We start from the raw sequence: 20,831 nt of genomic DNA, 5'->3' as shown, positions 1-20,831 counted from the left end.
TTTCTGTTGGTCTGAATTTTTTCCAGCTACACTGAAAATTTAACACGTGCTGTCGTTGCTGGTACAGGTAGATACCTTTAGACCAACCTGGAAAGGCAAGGAAACCTGGAGTGATTATGACTCCAGTATGTTAGAGGACCGCCAGACATTTGTGTAATCTTCACCTAGGTAGATACCTATTTCTGTTGCTGGCATGGATGGATTTCTTTTCCGCTTTAATGTTAGGGTGGGAGGGGTAGAAGATTTAAAAAATTCAGTTTTCCCATTTTTGTAGGTGGGCTTTGCGGGGACATTGAGTAATCTAGGTCTTGATTATTTATATTGCTTGATTTCTCATTAATAAGGGCTATAGTCTCTTGAACTCTCTTCTACTGTCCCTGGTTTATACCGTCTTATTTTATATATCTGATTCAAAACAGCTGCAATAATACACGTCTCATTTAAATCAAATGGTGAAAGTCTGGATTGCACAGAGTACGTGTCTGGATCATTTTGTAGCCAGTATGTCACATCTCTGGCACATTTGATGCTTTATACAAAGTGTGACAGTGATGGCCAACTTTGTACCAACACTTACCTCCTGTTGTACAGCCAAAGTGGCATTCTCAAAACGGTCCTGAATCTCGAAAAGCTAATGTAGCAGTTTTCTCTCATAGGTTGAGAAACTACACTTTGTGTCAAAACTATTCAGTATGCTCCCTTGAACCTTTGATAAAATGTCTTTAAAAAGACACAATGTTGGAAGCTTTTGCAACTATACTCTTGAGACTTTGGGAGCAAACACCAATCCAATATTTCACAAGTTGGAAAGAGTGTGCATGACAACGAGAATGCTTGGGGAATATTGTTCGCATAACTCAGACATTTCGTCATCAATATCATCATCACTTTCAATCTCATTTTCAATACTTGTTGTGCTGTTCTTGGAAATCAGAAAATGCAAAATAAGAGGCCTTCACAATACTTGCAGCATTATTACAGATTAAACATGGTAAAAAAATTTCGTAAATTTCACCAGATGAAACAGTTTCTTCTGATTCATGTCGGATGTTCTCTGCACCGCGTTTTCCTTTAAAACAAATAATGAATGATTCCATCAGCCATTTATGTATATAATGACCTGTAATTCGAAGTAATCTTCGCATTTGACAATTTGAACAGAGATGTCAATTGTTAAACACACTGAGATGGCCTTTGTCTCAAAATCTCTTAATTCCTTTCTGATAATAGTTGACTTTTCCGTAATAAACTTTCTTCTGAGGATTTAATGCTTGGATTATGTTTCTTCATTGAATTTTCAAAATATTTGCTGTACATCGCTAGCAATGAAATGCACACAGACATATGTATTTTTTTGTTGATTGGCATCATTTGGAGAAAATTTATTGAGGAATTATTCATTTCAATAACACGGAGGTATGCATCTCTACAAAATTAACGACAAATTATGCCCTTTTAAATTTTGTCAAATAATATTTAGGTCGTTTCAATGAATTCTTTTAAAAACAAATAAATCTTTATTTATTCAGTGACGAAATTCATTAGTGAACATAAACACAAATTTATTTGAAAAAGATTATTTTTGCATATGTAAAAAAATTCGAAAGTACTCCTGAATATGCAAGACTCGCATGGTTAACAGTTTGCTAAAAAAATTTCCAGAAACATTTTCTTGAACATGAAATTCATCTAAAACCCTTGAGTTAAGTTTAGTTCTGAATAAGACTTTTTTGATAGTGAACTTTTTATTCGGTATATTTGTTCATGGATATAGGAGTAAATCTAAATCCCATGAAGCCCTCTACCAAAACTAAAATTAATGGTCCCGGGGTAAGGAGTTCAGGTCCTAGATTATGGCCAATATGGCAATATAGTAAAAATGTATTCAATCATAAAAATTCTTCTCTACTCTATATAAATTTTAGAAAAACGTTCTGCTATTCTTTAAGGCCCTCTACCAAAATTGTAAATCTGATGGTCCCTAGGTCAGGGGGTTTAAGTCCTTTTGGTAGGGCTGTCATGGCAACATCGTGGAAATTATTAAAATGTTCAATATTTTTTTCTGTACTTTAACCGTCGTTTGAAATAAACCAATTGCATTTTTATTTTGTTAATCATAAAGACACTCCTATTGCTGTTAATCATATAAATTTTACCTTTTTGTCGTTTAAAACTTTAAAGGGGCGTGGTCACGATTTTTGGTTAAAAATTATTTTTTCGATTTTAATGTTTACAATGCTTTAGTAAGGCATTTTTAATAGGCAACCAAAATTTGAGTGACATTTGATGAGTTATAAGCAAGTTACAGAGCTTACAATTCTTTGCTATGTAAACAAAGCGTTTGTTTACATTTCGAACGTTGAAGTTAGAATTCCAGTTTTAGACCTAAAATAAATGTATTCATCGTAAGGAACTGTTTATTTATGCTACAAATGAATAATAAGATAGCGAAATTAGCTTTAAAAAAATATTTAACTGGTATATTAAACCTATGTAAACAAGAACAGGGCACGAGCCTTGTTTACATGACGAAGAATTGTGAGCCCTGTATCCTGCTTAAAACTCAACGATTGGCACCCAAATTTCATTTGATCATTAGAAATGTATTCCTAAAGCATTGTAAATTATAAAAACAGAAAAATAGAATTTGACCAAAATCGTGACCATGACCCTTTAAGAATGACGTTTACTCAGAATAAAAAAAAATTCCACTGATGATAATGAAAAACCAACTATTAGACCTTACATGGTAATGACCTACTTTTTTAGTTAATGGCCATTAAATATTTTTTGAAAATTTAAGAAAAATCCCAAAAAATTTTACACTATGATTGAGATTTTCTTAATTGTGAAAATAATACAAATTGCTTAACTCTTTGACAAATGAAATACAGTTAATGAATGGCAGTGACATTAAATCGATACAAAGCATTAGGTTTTCATTCACAATTTTTATAGATATTCAAGTCCAAATTTCCTCTATCAGTGTTCAAGTCCCTACCCATTTTTGATTCAATATAACAAAAAATTGACTGATGATAATGATAAAACATTTATAATATTGACTTTCCTCTGCTGGCATAGAATTTATATGATGTCAATGATCAAAATTTTGAGATATGGTGTCTTTTATCATTTTTAAGCATTTTCAATAATTTTTTAGTGTGTGCCATACGATTATCTAAACGAAAAAGCGAGATAAAACCAACACAAGATATGCGAAATTAAGTTGAATTACAAATTAAATCTTAACTTTTAATATTATTGTACTACCAAAAATATTTTAGAGGAAAACAAAATATGAAAAATTTAGTCCGAATTTCCTCTGTTTTGCTAAAAGTCAAACTTTATTTGAGCCCAATTCCACAATGTAGTAAATATATCAAATGTTATGTCAATAATAATTCATTTCATAAATACTTTTTGTGTTTAGAACAAAATTTACTCATGACAGTGAACTTTTTGTGTTTAGAACAAAATTTACTCATGACAGTGAACTTTTTAACAATCCGGATTCGAGAACTCAAACCCTGAGTAAACAACGTCCTTAAGGTAAATTGTCACTTGTCGGTACAAGTATTAAGTTAATTACAGTACTTATCAGACCCAACCGAACACCAGAGTAAACCCGAACTTAACCTTGGGTTTACTTTGAGTTTGCTTTTTGAAAATTTGGGTCCAGTCGGGGTTAACTTGGAAATTTAGGTCAACTGTACGCACTTAAGTGTGAAACTTACCAACCTACTGCCTGAAATTCCTGACCCCTGTATATTCCGAATACACATTTAGCGTCTGCATTCAGGGGTATACTTCCGACCGGATTTACTCTCTGTGTCTAGTAAACCGAGCGTTTAGTTGGGGTGTCCACTCTGGGTTTACTTTGGGTTTACTATCTGTGAGGTTTGGTCTGATCGGTTGTGTATGTCTTCTATTATAAAATATATACTTTTATCTCCTGTGCATCGTATGCTTGTGTGCATTATCAATGAAACTGTGATAATTGCCATAACACAGGGAGACATATGATTTTTCAACTCTTAACATTAACATGTCAGTATATTTGAAGGATTTTGAAATTCAAAAATCTAGGCTGCATTTAACATCAGAACTTCCAACTCGCTGCTGTGCGTGTGTTTATGTATGTGTGTGTGTCCAGCTCTTTAGCAAAATTCCAAGAAAACCCTCTAATAAATATTCATCAAACTTTGTAGACTTCTTTGGCATGGTAAAAGGACAAACCCTATTGATTTCCAAGTCAATTGATTCAATATGTTTTAAATTATCGTAAAAAGGCGAAGTTAAAACATGAATTTATGTACGACTTGACAATAGACATTTCCGGTTATTTTATGTACGACTTTAAGTAAATCGCTACCGTATGCAATTCAAATCAACAACTTGATATTTTGGGATTTTAATCTAGTAAATGTAAAAAATAAACGTTTTGTTGTATTTGAGGGTTAGAATATTGCCCAAAGGTAAAAGTTGAAGCGGGCAAGAAATTAAAGTCATCCGATTGACATCGAAACAAGCAGTCGACTTTCGGACAAATTTTCCCGTATTACTTACAACAAGAGGCCAATTGACCTTAACGGTCACGTAAGTAGCATATAAACCATACACAAACTTGTCGAGGAGTCTCATACATGCATTTAATTAATTATGTTTCATTCTGGAGCATAGAAATTATAAATTTGTTATGACGACCACCTCTCTGCCTGAAATCTTTCAAAAAGACCTAAAACCTTTAATTTTGGCGAAAAACTTAAAGATCTCGTCTACAAATTCATGAATTCAGTTTTCCTTTCAGGTTTGGGGGGTAAAGAAGATAATTTTTTAACATTATATGCATTAACACCTATACATTCATTTTCGCCCTGCCCTAGAGTCGAAACCAATTCTACAGGGGACATGAAAATTAAAATTTCAGTAAAGGACTTCCTGGTAAACAAAATCATAAGTCAGTTTTTTATACAGATGTGTGAGAATAGAGAAGAACATTTTTTAAACATTATATGCTTTAACACTATATTGCCCCCCTCCCCCCTCATGTCCTAAACCCCTGACCCAGGGGCCATGAATTTCACAATTTAGGTAGAGGAATTAGTGGACATCATAATTATGTATTAAAAATATATATGGGAGTAGAGAAGATGATTTTCAAAGATTAAATACATTTTTACTATATGGCCATATTGGCCCCACCTAGAGCCTGAATCCCTGATCCAGGGGTCATGAATTTCACAATATTGGTAGAGAGACTCATTGACATCATAACCAGGCATTTAGTTTTTACCAAATATAGATGGGAATAGAGAGTAAGATTTTCTAAGATTTAATACATTTTTACTATATGGCCATATTGGCCCCACCCTAGAGTCTGAACCCCTGACACAGGGGTAATGAATTTCACAATTTTGGTAGAGGGCTTCATCTTCATCATAATCATGCATTTAGTTTTTAAAATATATATGGGAGTAGAGAAGAAGATTTTCTAAGATCTAATAAATCTTAACTATTTGGCCATATTGGCCCCACCCTAGAGCCTGAACCCCTGACACAGGGGTCATGAATTTCATGATTTCGGTAGAGGGCTTCATGGGCATTATAATCATCCATTTAGTTTTCCTAAAGCCAGAACCCCTGACCCAGGGGCCATGAATTTCACAATTTTGGTAGAGGGCTTCATGGACATCATAACTATGCTACCAGTTTTTTCCTCACATGTGTGGGAGTAGAGAAGAAGATTTCTGAAAAGTTGGCTTTTTTGCATATTTGGCCCCACATGTGGCGCCCCGGGGGTGGTAGAACCATGAATTTCACAATTTAGTTTCCTCTTACCACAGAGATGCCTCACATCAAAAATGGTAATAATAAACCCTGTAGTTTTTAAGAAGAAGTAAAAATTTAAATTGTTAACGCACGACGACGGACAAAAACGGATAGCAATAGGTCAACTGAGTTTACTCAGGTGACCTAAAAATATCAAGTCTAAAATTCAGAGGAGACTTTAACAGATATCGCACATTTATCACGCGAAGATTGTTTCATTTTAATAATAATTGCATATCTACTACTATGGGTTGACATACGACAAGCAACTAGAATTGTCAATCAGAGCAGACTACAGATCGCTAGATCTTCAGCTATGTTTCATTATATATACAAATCATTTATGCATGCTTATTTAAAAATGAGTGTCACTTAATGAAACTAAATTATTTAACTTAAAAGAATATGTGTACATGTGTTGAGTTTCTGCCCGGAATAGGAAAACTGTGCAACTACGTACATGTACCCCCCCCCCCCCCCTCATATATACACCACAAAGCTTTGGGATTAGAATAAAATATATATTATGAATTCAAAGTGGTTTTTAGAAATGCTTTTGTCATATTTATTTTGATCTGAATAATTTTGATTTTAAATTTACATGTATTTTCCTATATAATGAATTTCCCCCTACAACAAGTCATGTCGTGAGGGGATGCTCCGCTTTGCGATGCCCATGTATAATTATTGTTCGTAAAAGATAATTCAAAGAAGCTGAAAATATTTACAATTTTTTTCTGTTGTAAAACGCAGGCCAAGTCTCAGTTGTAGCTTTCTTTAATTTTGAATGTAATAAAATTCAGATCAATGGATTCCATCAGAGGTTTAACGAGGGAAACCTTCATTGAACTGACGGCTAACATTGAAAGCTAAGCATTCCGACGAAGGCAGAACAAAATTCTAGGATATCCTGAACACCCTAGAGCTGCCACAACAGATAACGTTTATGAGATCTTTGGATTTGCTGGATAAGCATCATATGGCAGTTTCATTTATTAAATATTGGTTTTATATGTTGCCCTTTTCTCCTTCATACTGTTAGTTTCTTTATAAAGCAGAATTATGAATTCTTACCACTTCTTTCACTGTAGGGCCTCAAGTGTCAATTAAGAATTGCAGTCAATCAAATGGCTAAGATAAAAGAGTTTAAAATAGAAAGAGTTAAATGTTAGTTGGTTCTTGTTGCCGCAACTGTTCAAAATTTAAAGACGCGCAAAGCCTGAGGGGAAGATCTTTTTAAGAGGGATCCATGGTCATAGTCATTTTTTTGAATATTTTAATCTTAAAAGAAGAGCTCTGTAAAAAGATAAAGGAGAATGATCAAATATTTGGATTTTTTGTTATCCAAATGGTAGTTTATGGCCAAAAGTATCATATGACAAAGTTTAAGGCAAATCTGTTGGTTAATTTGTTGACCATCTAACCCCCTTTAAGTGCATGAAAATGTACATCTTCACTTGCTTTGATGTTGATTTGCTAAACAAGAAAAACATAAGAGTATACCACAGTTAATATAACATTTAAATGTTTCTTTCCAAACACAATTAATTTACAAAGGATTTTAATATTATCTATCAAGGCAAATTACACATACAGAATGACTGCATTAGTCTGAGGATAACCATCACATTATCAATGTATGACAGATGTGAAATCTGCACTTTAAAGAATGGAGTTATAGGTTTTGTTGTTACTGTCTGGCAGTCATCGCCCTCTTTTACAGATCTGAACAAAGGCACGTAACTTTCGGACATTGAGATTTTTCATAAGCCAGGAAGTTACAGACTTCACACGCACTGACACAATTTCACATATCTAGATTGCAGAAGTAATTTTTGGGATTTTCCTTACTCTTATGCAGCCCATAGGTAGCGACCGGTCTTGCACACTTACGACTACACGTATTGCATAAGTATCCTTTTGATTGTCTCTCTCCGGTACCAATTTGACTACAATCTCTTGTTGTGAACGGATAGCAGACTGCACAAGTTTTAAGTTTTTCATGTAACTTTCTTTGCAAGTTGATCCTTTCACAGCAAAAAATTGGGTATAAAGCTCAGAGGATTCCCCATCATCTTCGAAACATCACTCGACTATTGGTTGAGACGTGAGAGTCTGATGAAAGGTCTCTCTAATTTGCGCACAACACATATATGTTGATTTTTCAAGGCAGGCATTCCTGGAAGGTTTAAAGGGGTTCAAAATATAAAAGTAAATATATATGGAAAATGTTTTAAAAAATGACATAGAATGACCCCACAATGAAGTGTTGTTCAAATGAGGAAAATGGCTTGTTGACCTTTTGATAAACAGATCCACTGATAACTGCTGATTATGCACTGGCACATTTTCATTCAGACATGTACAACAAATATTTTCTTTATAGATGATATCTATTGATGAGAAAGATTTCAATTTTTGAAATTCTTGAATAATATGCCTGTGTATTACTTTACGGCCAGTTTGCTGCTCTATCTCTCTCTCTCTCTCTTTGGCTGCTGTGCTGAAATTAAATTCAACTTCTTTCACAAGAGGAATGTTGGCGTTTCAACTCTTTATCCAGAATAAAGTTGTGCAAGTATACACATCATAATCACATCTGGAATACTCATGTCTAGGCTCATGTTCAATGATTTCAGTCGCCTGAACGTTCCTTTTAAGAGAAGGAATGCTCTCTCGTGTATAGTGTTATACCTCGTTTCTTCTTTCAGGTGCATACATCCCTAAATCGAGTGACGAGATGTGGAGCGGGGGTAAACAGTCTCCTAATATAATTTATGTGCATTGGAACCCATCTTCTCCAGCTCCGCTGGGATTGGGCTGTAGCGAAAAACTCTCGAATTATGGACGTATCCAGACGATCCGGTATATACAATAATAAAACACATTACGATTGCAAATCCACTGAAGAGCAATGGAACTGAATCCCTTCCTGTTTATGAACCTGGAGCGATCATGTGCCCCTCCTTTAAGTAGGATATGGCATCTGTCAATGCACCCAATCACACCAGGAAAACCAGTACATCTGAGAAAAACACTCGATAAATTTTTTATCTGGATTTCTGTTGGCCACATTACGCTTTTTAAGTGTTTCATCTCCTCAGAACCTGATAAGAAAATGTTGTGAAGTGTTCCCTATGACAGAATAAGCTGTCTGCTACACCACGGTAAGACTCATCATTGCTGAGGAGCCAAACTGTGGAAAGAACGTTGGTGTCCCGTGATTTGGATCGGCATTCCAGATCCGGAGCCACAGCCTCAAGCAAGCTCTGGAAGAGTTGAATGTTATGTTGTTCAAAGTCCAAAATCAACATTATGTCACTCTTGTGACTTTTGTAATTGGTCTTCGTTCTTCGCGAGTTAACAATTTTACATGTTTAGCTTCTTATTGACACTACACGGTCAATTGATACCATTTTCAGTTTGAAGCATTTTGAAACAGGATGCATACTTTTTTACCAATGTGTGTCTGTCTATCTGTCCTTCTGTCTGTCCGTAACAAAAATTTCTGTCGCTTTTTTCTAAGCACATATTAATTCCAGGTGTTTGAATTTTTAACACACTTCGTTTACGCGAGCTTTATGTTGGAACCCATTTTTGTACCAATTGGACGTCAACTTCTTGTTAAATGATGACTTTGTTTAATTTCAGCCTAAATTTTTAAACAAATATTTGTTAAAGGTTTCCTGGCAACTATTCATGGCAGATCTTGTTAACAGAAAGATATCATGTGTGTTTTTGGTGTTTGTACGATGTTTCAAGAGCGATTCATTTGAAATAAACTATTATTTTCTAAATCAAATGCTTTCCGTACCTACATGTACCTTATCAATTTTTTTTCATGTTCTTTGGAATAAGAAATACACTTAAATTTTGGCCTTTGGTTACTTATTATAAATTAAGCAATGATTATGACAAACACCTGAATAGTGCTTCTGCTCATTCGAAAGCTTAAAATGTTAAGTGTTTTATCAACAATGTTATACCAATCAGAGATTAAACAAGCTTATTTATGGTTGTTGCACTGCTGCAGCAAGGACCAATTCATTATAAGTAGTAGAGCTAGTACTCCCACAAGCTAGTAACTGTAATATAAGTTCGGGGGGAGAAGGGGGGGGGGGGGTCACCCAGAGCTTCAACAAGAAAGGATAATACAGCCAGCGTTGTCCTCGTAGCAGATTTTTTTCGACATCTTTAAGTGTATATTTCTTTTCATGCAGACTATTCAACTTGTTCCGGGTGATGAAAATTATTTTAAAAAACTGGAAATTATTAGCTTTGATGGCCTTCAATGTTATTGTATGCAACAGTAGTGCTCATCGGATATATTAAATCTCACTGTTATTCACTTTTATCCGTGAAATGTATCATTTATTCTTGGAGAATTATTGTTGATCGTCTGTTTAACGTCAAACCAGATGTCCGAAATAAACCTTATTTGATACTAATTTTGTTTCGTATTCATACAGCTGACTAAAACTATTCCAAAAATATAGAAAACGTCTAAGTTAACAAAGAGTATTATATCCGCCATTTTGATATGGTCCTCATACCTAGTTCTCCTTTGAATAGATATTTACAACCTAGCGGTTTAGCCGAACAGCGAGCTGCTTCGGTCTTGAACGCAGCACTGTCATATTATGATTATGCTCTACAAACCATTTTTGTCGTATAATTGTTGCAGCAAAAAAAAAAAACCCAAAAAACCCCAGGAAGAACCATATACTATAATATGTAAACGGTGTGATTTGGTCGAGCGCAGAGTGTTAAAGAGATTGAGAACAAAACAACGAAGATTTTACACACTTCAGAGTGATACATTGGTAGACCTTTCTTTTTGTCCCCCGCCGCAACGTGGAGCGGGGACATAGAAATGCCGGGCGCCCGTCCGTCCGTGGGTCCGTCCGTCACACTTTTTTGTAAGCGCTCTCATGCCTACAAATTTTAACGGATTTTCATTAAATTTATACCAAATGTTTATACTACTATTACCTTGGTCAATTTCGAAAATCAGCATTGGTCGATACTTTTTGTTGGAGTTATGGGGCTTTGAGTGCAATAATGACTCCGTTTTAACCAAAAATTGACCTTGGTAAGCGCTCTCATGCCTATAAATTTTGACAGATTTTCATTAAATTTATACCAAATGTTTATTCCACTAATACTTTGGTCAAGTTCGAAAATAAGCGTTAGTCGATACTTTTTGTTGGCGTTATGGGACTTTGACTACAATCATGACTCCGTTTTATCCAAAAATTGACCTTGTAAGCGCTCTCATGCCTACAAACTTTGACGGATTTTCATTAAATTTATACCAAATGTTTATTCCACTAATACTTTGGTCAGGTTCGAAAATCAGCATTGGTCGATACTTTTTGTTGGCGTTATGGGACTTTGACCACAATAATGACTCCGTTTTATCCAAAAATTAACCTTGGAAGCGCTCTCATGTCTACAAATTTTGACAGATTTTCATTAAATTTATACCAAATGTTTATACCACTAATACTTTGGTCAAGTTCGAATATCAGCATTGGTCGATACTTTTTGTTGGCGTTATGGGACTTTGACCACAATCATGACTCCGTTTTTTTTCCAAAAATTGACCTTGTAAGCGCGCTCATGCCTACAAATTTTGACGGATTTTCATTAAATTTATACCAAATGTTTATACCACTAATACCTTGGTCAAGTTCCTAAATCAGCCTTGGTTGATAGACTAGATACTAGTATACTGCTTGACCGGCGGGGGGCCCTGGAATTCTATTCTTGTTCCTCTTCGATTATCTTTAGAAGACTTTCTCTTTGTTGTTCTCCAAGACACTGCAGTCATGCTAGTGCGCTTCAGATGCTTCCTTTGATAAGGTAAATATGGTTGTGCCACTGCAGACTCCACATTTGGATCTGCTAGATTCATCTCCATCAGTTGTAGTCTCTGCATCTCTAAATATATAGATGTCTCAAACACACAAGATGATGAAATTATGAACCTATGAAGTCATTTGAAATTTATTTCAGGGTCATATTTCTTTTAAATGGATATCTTTATTGATCAAAGATAGAAGTGAGTATTTTTTCAGATTTCAGATTGTGCTCTCTATGTAAACCAGTCTGTTTCCTGATAAGACATTTATAAGAATCAATTGGAAAGGATAAGACATTTATAAGAATCAATTGGAAAGGATGGATTTACTTTCACATTTACATTGTACCCCCTCTCTCATCTGTATTTGCTTTCTTTCTTTTGTTCTTCCACATCTTTTTGGCATCTTCTACGCAGCTGGTTGAATCTTATTGAGTTGTACTTCTGTGCAATTTCGTCGAACAAAACCTTATCATCTTTCTCAACATACACACCAAATGTCATCAAAAGATTTTTGAATAACGAATAGCCACTCTGCGGTTGAAAAATGACAAAACTGTTAAATTTGGATCCATGCAAATTGACATTTGAAGATTTCTCTATAAGTCTTAATTTTCTGTATATAAGAAAGTAGTTGATATTTTTGTCTGTTATGTTTGGTAACTTTTCTTCTTCTAGTGATTCTTTGTCCTGTGAACTTTAAATTAGGTATGCACTGTTGACTAAAAGTGACGCAGAAAGTCAAGCTTGGTCTTGTCAGGGTTCGATTAAATAATCGACATTTATCATCACGATCATACCAGCTGTGGATAAAGCAAGTTGAAGTGTCAAAGCATGGTACTGTAAATGCAGAGCTGGGGCAAGAGTCGTTGGGATGTGTTTCCACACTGCAGCCATTTCATGGCTTGTGGAAAATGCGGGGCAGAGGGACACAAGTGGATTTAAAGTTCGGAACTGGGGAGACTTTGTAGACGATGCATACAACATTCCAACTCCATTTGATGAAAGCGAATCGTCTGAGGGAGAACTAAGCGGGACAGAAGAATAACATTTTATAAGTGTATATCAAAATGGCACTGTAAAAATTGTTAGATTAAATGTTATTTCGTATGCCAGCAGCTGCTCAGCCTCCTATCCTAAAAACCATACGATTATTAAGAAATTGTATAAAAGATTTTCACTGCAAATCAATAGAATTTTAAAGATAATTTATTTATTTGTCTTTTCATTATTTTTTAACTGCAGTTATTAATGCACTATGCACACAAATGATATTTTTCAAAAGTTTGAATTTCTTATTTTCTTTTTTTTTTTCATAATTAAATTATCACTTTAATAAAGTCGTAGTATATATTTTCAATTGAAACTATATATTAAGATAGCAAATTATCACATAACATGTAATTTGTAATGTAATTATTGAATTATGTAGTGGAAATCTTCTCTGTTGCAAAGATTGGGGAAAATAGATAAGTCGCGGCTGATTTAATCTGCAAGTCCACCTTCACTAGGAGCCTATTTGCTGATTTGTTGACAAATTATCTAAAAAGTGAGCATACGTATCTCCTTAATAAACCACGGCAAAGATAGTAATGGGTTTTCCAATAATTTAGGGTTGTGCCAGAATGGTTATATGCAATATACATGCGGTTCTTTAAAAAGGTTAGAAGTACATGCATATTGTAAGTCATGCAATTATATGCCCGATGCTGCAGTGTTCTGAGTGTTGTAAACCCATAAATATTAAGTATACTTTGAACAAATGCCCATCTCTTCTTTTTATTTTGTAAACGCTTTGAGCATATTTTATTTATATCAAGTTAAGGCATAAATGCCACAGACACACCGCCAAAACACTATGATAGTGCCGAGAAAAGTGATTTGAGGTGCGTGGAAGATGAGAGCTCGAGCCGCTTCTTAAAAGAAATAAAGTCTGTGTCAGTAAGAGTTTTGCTTCGTTAGATCATTTACGTTTGCGCCCGTAAAGTTTGTTAACAAATTAGGAAGATAAGTATCAGTTTTGAATTTTGCCTCTGGATCTATGCCCGCCAACTATTCACTTTAAAATTTGTCACGTGACTTAAATCATCGTCATAACGAAGTTTGCACATCACATAATGAAGTTCGTTTTGCCTCGGACTAGAATGTCTCGACGTCATTGGATGAATCACGTCACGTGAATGCCTTATAAATTTCTTTACTTGGCAAGCGTAAAAATTTATACGGAAACATGGCGGACGTAACGTTATTTGAGCTGATTTTTTTCATAAACGTTCAACCATACCTTTATTTTTTAAGCCCCAAAATATTTAGAGTGACTACCTCCCCCCCCCCCCCCCCCCCTTTTGCCCTTGACGTTATATTATGATCCTACAATAGATATTCCAGGATTGCACAAACAACTGACGGGGAAGTTAAAAAATTAGAGAAATGAGCTATGAATTTAATCATTATACATTGTCTTTTGTTTGTTTACATATCAAACTCTATGTCCTCAACAAAACAAAACACTTATTAGGTTTGTTACTGAACGTTTACAGAAACTTGTGGGGTTGGTAAAGTCCATAAAGAGCTTGGCTCCGCCTCGCCTTCTATGGACTTTACATCCCCACAAATTTCTGTAAACAGTCAGTAACAAACCTAATATGTAGTATGTACATGACGTAATGAAATCATGTTATATAATGATGTTTTAAAACACATTATTTAAAGACGGAATCGCATCACAAAATTAGAAAAGCAAATGCCATAATGATGAATGCGCATGCCATCATGATAACATAATGATGAATGCACATCACATATTGGCAAATGCACATCACATATTACTAAGTGCACAAGCCATAATAATGAATGCTCATCAAATAATTGAAGGAGTAAACCACATAACGATAAATGCAAACAACATAATGATACAAGGATACCACGTAAAGATTAAAGCACGGAACATACATAATGACATAAGCACATAACAAATTTAGTTTTGCCATGATAGGACAGTCCAGGCGTTCCATTATTATTGATATCAAAAAACGTGATCGATCATCAACATCCACTATCACTTTACAATGTTTTGCTGTAACATCTGTTTGCTTACATTTACATCACGCTATTTTAAAGATCAGAATCATATAGTATTTTAACTTTCTAGATAAACAAATAGACTTGATAATAGTAAAAAAAATATAATCCATGTCAACCCTGAATTGATAAACACTACCTTATGTGTCCAGTGAAATGGAGTACCCTATATGCAATATTTTGCAAAAATAAAATAATAAGTTCAAAAGCTGGTTTTTTTTCATTAATTATCAGAAATCAAAATCCCAGCAATATGCACACCTCTGATATGTGTACAATTGATCCGCGAAAGAACAACTTCCTATCTTGAAAACTGTAGGAGTTATTCGTACAATGGGTGTACCCTTTTGGCAGCCTCCCGCCCTTTTCACCATTTTAATAACAGGATTTTTCCGTCGAAAAACCCGGTAAAAAAAAAAACTATCGATAACCTGTGAAAATGAGATTTGTCTCCCCTTTCATGTGGTCTTTTCAGTTCACTGAGATAATTTAATTAAGAAGTTTGTCAATAATCAACTAATACTGTTTGTTTCAAAAAGCGAAAGCACGTGTGACAAGAAAGTCTGATTTGTGTTTACTAGTATGATTACAAATGAATTGTATTAAAAAATAACCAAAAGTGATACTAGGAAATTGAGGTTTATATTTAGTTAGAATCTAAATACTTTTTTGTTTTGCATAGAAATGGGCGATAAATTTGAAGTGTATCCACACCTACAAATGTGCATATCTAGAAATGAACAAACATAACCTGTTTCTTCTAAAATTCTAGTAAACACTTTTATATATTCATGTTATATATCTTAAAATTGAAATGGTCACATATACATGTATATCAATGAACATAATTTAATTTTGCTCGATTTGGTTTATTTTGTTTCTGTAGGTTTCGTTTCATTTTGGTTTCGCTTCATTTCGTTTTGGTTTCCATCGATTTGATTTCGTTTTGGTAGGTTTCGTTTCGTTTCGGTAGATTTTGTTTCATACTTGACACTTCGGCCTGACAAATACGCACCAACGTGCATTTAATTATAAGCATATGAACCGACCAGCCCGGGTTGTAATACAGTGTGCCATTATAAATATTTTATTATGTAATTAGAAAATCGACTTTTTCTTTCCTGACAATTTGCTGTTTCCAAATTCTCAATGTGATGTAGCAGGGTTGGAATTAAGTGCTACCGAAACCTTGAATCCTAATATTCCTACCAAAAATATATCTATCATAGCATGTATAACGAACGCAAGTCCGAGAGAAAACAATTTGCGCTAACAAAACACAAAAGAACAGCCGATAAAATAATGAACTGTATAATGCCATTGAAAACTTTTGTACATAATAAATGACCCATATCCAATTTCCAATATAACAAGAGAATTTTATCGACAGTATAATCAATGTCACAGTGGTGGGAACACTAGAAACATCTATAAATTTCTAAAGTAAAACTTAACGTCGCTATTTTTACGTAATATACTAGTATAAGATGTGCAGGATAGAAACAGTGTATCCGATTTAGGAAATTAGATGGATAGGGTCTGAAAGAACAGTTGCAAAGTTGTTGCTCGTTTCCATTAGCAGAGTCTTTAGGCAAGTATGTTGTACATTTCTCTTTCGAATTTTATTTAAAGTTGGAGATACATGTATCTGTTGATTACGTAACCTTTGTTACACATCTGTAGCATTTTTAGGTCACCTAAGTAAACTGAATTCATGATTTTGTAGACCAGATCTTTAAGATTTTCGCCAAAATTATAGGTTTCATAGTTCTTTTTGAAAGATTTCAGGCAGGGAGATGGTTGTAATTACAAATTTATAATTTTTCTACCCAGAATGAAACCTAATTAAATGCATATATGAGACTCCTCGACAAGTTTGTGTATGGGTTCTATGCTACTCAGGTGACCGTTAAGTCCTAGTGGCCTCTTGTTCTTTTATCTCAGCGGAAAGATATGTATAATATAACACACATGCGACTTTCACTAACAAGTCCCTTTACTTGCACATTGTACATATCATCACCTGTGAATTAAAATGCTGTATCTGATTTTTGTGGAATTTTGGAAAAACATTGTTAAAGTTCAAGAATCAAACAAATATTAATGTTAAACATTTTAATTAAGGGATAAATTGGAAAATGCCCATAAGCTCTAGTCGTGAAATAAAATTTTGAATTGAACTCAGTACCCCCGGTTTTCACTCACTCTCACCCTATGTGAGACACAGACACCTGACATTAAAATATTGTTTTATAGCAAGATAATATTCCCTGTACTATAATGGTGAGCAGGTTCGTAACGATGGCTATTTTTAATATTCGCTCCGATTTCCTATTCATAATTCGCACCAATAAATAGTTGCAAACATATCATGCTACCTCTTTAATGCATCAATCCGTAGGCGTCGATTCTATGTAAGAATCAATGATTTATTAGAGGGTCTGGCCACGCATAGTAACAATTTTTTTTATATTTCATACATGGACACACCTAGGTGTAAAATGCAAAAAGACACTAAAAGTTGGGTGCTTGGGGTAACCGTTGCCAATGGTAACTGAGGCTTAAGGTGGAAAAATAGCAAAACTTACCTAATTAAAAGCCATATAAGAAGGTTTTTCCAATTGTTTAAAACATCAAAGACATAAAACAATCTTTGTTCTATTGTCAATTCTTATTTCATAGAACAAATTTGATAGAGAAACCTAAACTTTTCAAATGTTACCATGGAAACCGTTAGAATTTTTTAAAATTGATTTTCTGCATTTTTTTATTAGCTGAAAAGGGAAATTATTTAATTTTTATACCCTTACCAATTTCCATGCGATATTCATTTTAATTATAAAAAACTCTCATTGCTATGGTAACAAGGCCAAGAAATAGAAAAAAATTGAAGATGATTTTGAAATGTTGTAATTCCTGAAAGGTTTAACTTTGTAATTCAACATAAAAGCGTTTTTGCTATGGAAATTAAAGTTGCGTAGAAAATCAAATCACACAGAAATTCTTACTTTTTGAAAGTCCATAGCAACTGTTATTTTCGGCAAATGTCAGATTTGTTTCACGTTGCTTTCAAGTCTAGGACATACTTGATATTTTCTTACCAACGGATATATTTTATCTATACTTTTTATATGAATAATACCAATTCAAAAATGCCTCAAAATAATATCTTCTTATTACCATAGCAACGATTCTCAAATTGTATTTTTAAAATCTTAATTGCAAACCCATAATTATGTGTACCACAAAATTCAAAATTATTATTCAAATTAAACGAAAAAATCATATTTTGAAATTTCTCTTTAGTTACCATGGAAACACTTTTAAAATACAGTTGAACTTCTGTATTTCGTACACCGATATTTCGAATACAATGGATATGTCGAAATGATTTGTAAGTCCCAATTACTTTACTTTAAGAAATTCATCGTTAACATCTCGAATACTGGGATATCTCGAAGTTTTTAACCAGTCCAATTTAGTTCGAGATAAGGAGGTTTGACTGTATGTGTTTCTCCATAAATGTTTTTCTCTTTCTTGAAGAATGACCATTTTATTTAATAATATATTCTACCCTAAAAGTAATCTAATAAGCATTAAGATGTCATTTTTACATCTTAACTCTCTGTTACCATGGCAACGGGACAACATAGCAACAAACAAATGGTGTTAGGCTTTATTACTCATCAGAGTCTATCAAATCGTAAAGTATGAAGAAGAAAATCCGTGACTGTGAGCGGCCACCGAATTTTGATTCTTACATAGAATAGATATTTAAAATTCTTTGGATAGATAGACAAAATCATTATCATTTTAGATATGGGGGGGGGGGGGTCGTGTATTAAAGCATATATAAGAACGGATAAGGTACTGTAATACAATAGTTATAAAAGATCTAATAATTCTTTAAACAAGAGGCTAATTATAGGCCTCACCGGTCACCAGAGTATCGTAGTCTATTAACAAACTTTTCGAGAAATCTCATATATGCCATTTAATAAAGTTTCATTGTGGAGTAGAAAAATTATAATATTGTGCTGACGATCACTTCTTTGCATGCAATCTTTCAAAAGGAACTATGAAACCTATACTTCTAGCGAAAAACTTAAAAATCATAATGGAATGCATGACCTGATGACTCTGGTAGAAAATGATTTCCCCATATTTGTTAACTTTCAAGATAGTTTTTATGTGGATAAGTTTTCATAGATAAACTTTAAGAAGGTGGCTATGTTTTATTTAAAACAATCTCCCATCTCCAGGGGTAGACAAAAACTCTCCCTGTGGTTATTAAAAACATATAGTGATGACCCACTTTATATTAAAAATGTCATTTTGTATCCCCATAATAGAAGTTTAAGAAAAATAACACATGTCCGCTATGTCATTGCCAAAGTCACATATAGCATTAAAATAACACACATCGTTGTGACTGAAATGGCTCAGTGGTTAGAGAACCAGACCTTCAATAACCTTATAGGTTTAGCATTTTAGGTTGTGGGTTTGATACCATCATCACTTAAAACTGAATATATTTAGAAAAAAGGATTAGCAAACTTGTATTATAAAATTATAAAAATGTATTTAAGGTATTTAAACCAATGGAAATTTAGAAAACTAACCCCAATTGGTAAAATCTCAATAATAAAAACATTGATTCTGCCCAAATTAAATCATCTGGTGCTCTCTTTACCTAACCCAGACTCTGATTTAACAAAAACTTTAAGTAAGGAAATTTACCAATTTTTATGGGGAAGCAATATTCACAAAGTAAAAAGAAACACTATTATACAGGAATATGGATATGGTGGTTTAAAAATGAAAGATTTTACAGATTTTAGCTTTGCTCTAAAGTCTAGTTGGATAAAAAGAATGATTTTCTCAGACACAAAATGGATAAATCTCTTAGAGGCAGAATTACAAACAAAAATTAAAAACCTATGGGTTAAAGGTATGGACTTTACATCTAATTTATGTAAAAATACAAAAAATATTTTTTGGGAAGAAGTTTTTAACAGCTGGATTTTAATCGTAAAAGCAACTAGACAAGAAGTTATGAATGTTCCATTTGAAAACATCTGGCTCAACCCAAAAATAAAAGTTAATAACAGTTCTTTTTTCCTAAAACACTATTTTAATGCTGGTTTTATACATATACAAGATCTTTTTGATAATGAGGGTGTTTTTCTTAGTCTAGAAACAATAGAAAACCAAAATATAAAAACAATTTTATTGAATATGCAAGCCTAAAGAGAGCAATATTTGAAAGATTAGATAAAGACAATATCAATGAAATCAAATACAAGTCTGGCCCAAGTATACCGAGTCACATAAATATCTTCTTCACCAAAAAAAAAACCAAGATATCTGTGAGCCAATGCTCACTAGTGATACCCCCGCTCTGATGAGAATATGCAAAATAAGCGAAGTCGACATTTAACAGGAAGTTGACGTCCGATTAGTACAGAAATACATCCCACGATATGGCATGCCTAAACAAATAGTGTGTTAAAATTTCAAACATCTGCGATAAATAGCTGCTGAGAAATCTTTGACGAAAATTTGTTTGAAAATTTTGGCTAAAATAAACAAAGTACTCATTTAACAGGAAGTTGACGTTCGATTGGTACAAAAATATATCCCACGATATGGCATGCCCTAACAAACACTGTGTTAAAATTTCAAGCATCTGCGATAAATAGCTGCTGAGAAATCTTTGACGGAAATTTGTTTGAAAATTTTGACTAAAAATAAACAAAGTACTCATTTAACAGGAAGTTGACGTCCGATTGGTACAAAAATATACCCCACGATATGGCATGCCTATACAAAAACTGTGTAAAAATTTCAAGCATCTGCGATAACCAGTTGCTGAGAATTCTTAGACAAAAATTTGTTTGAAAATTTTGACTTAAAATAAACAAAGTACTCTTTTAACAGGAATTTGACGTCTTATTGGTACAAAAATATATCCCACGATATGGCATGCCTATACAAATACTGTGTAAAAGATTTCAAGCATCTGCGATAACCAGTTGCTGAGAATTCTTAGACA

Source organism: Crassostrea angulata, chromosome 6 (assembly GCF_025612915.1).
Source record: "Crassostrea angulata isolate pt1a10 chromosome 6, ASM2561291v2, whole genome shotgun sequence".
NCBI lineage: Eukaryota > Metazoa > Mollusca > Bivalvia > Ostreida > Ostreidae > Magallana > Magallana angulata.
The sequence above is the reverse complement of the archived record's forward strand: the minus strand, read 5'-3'. Positions refer to the sequence as shown.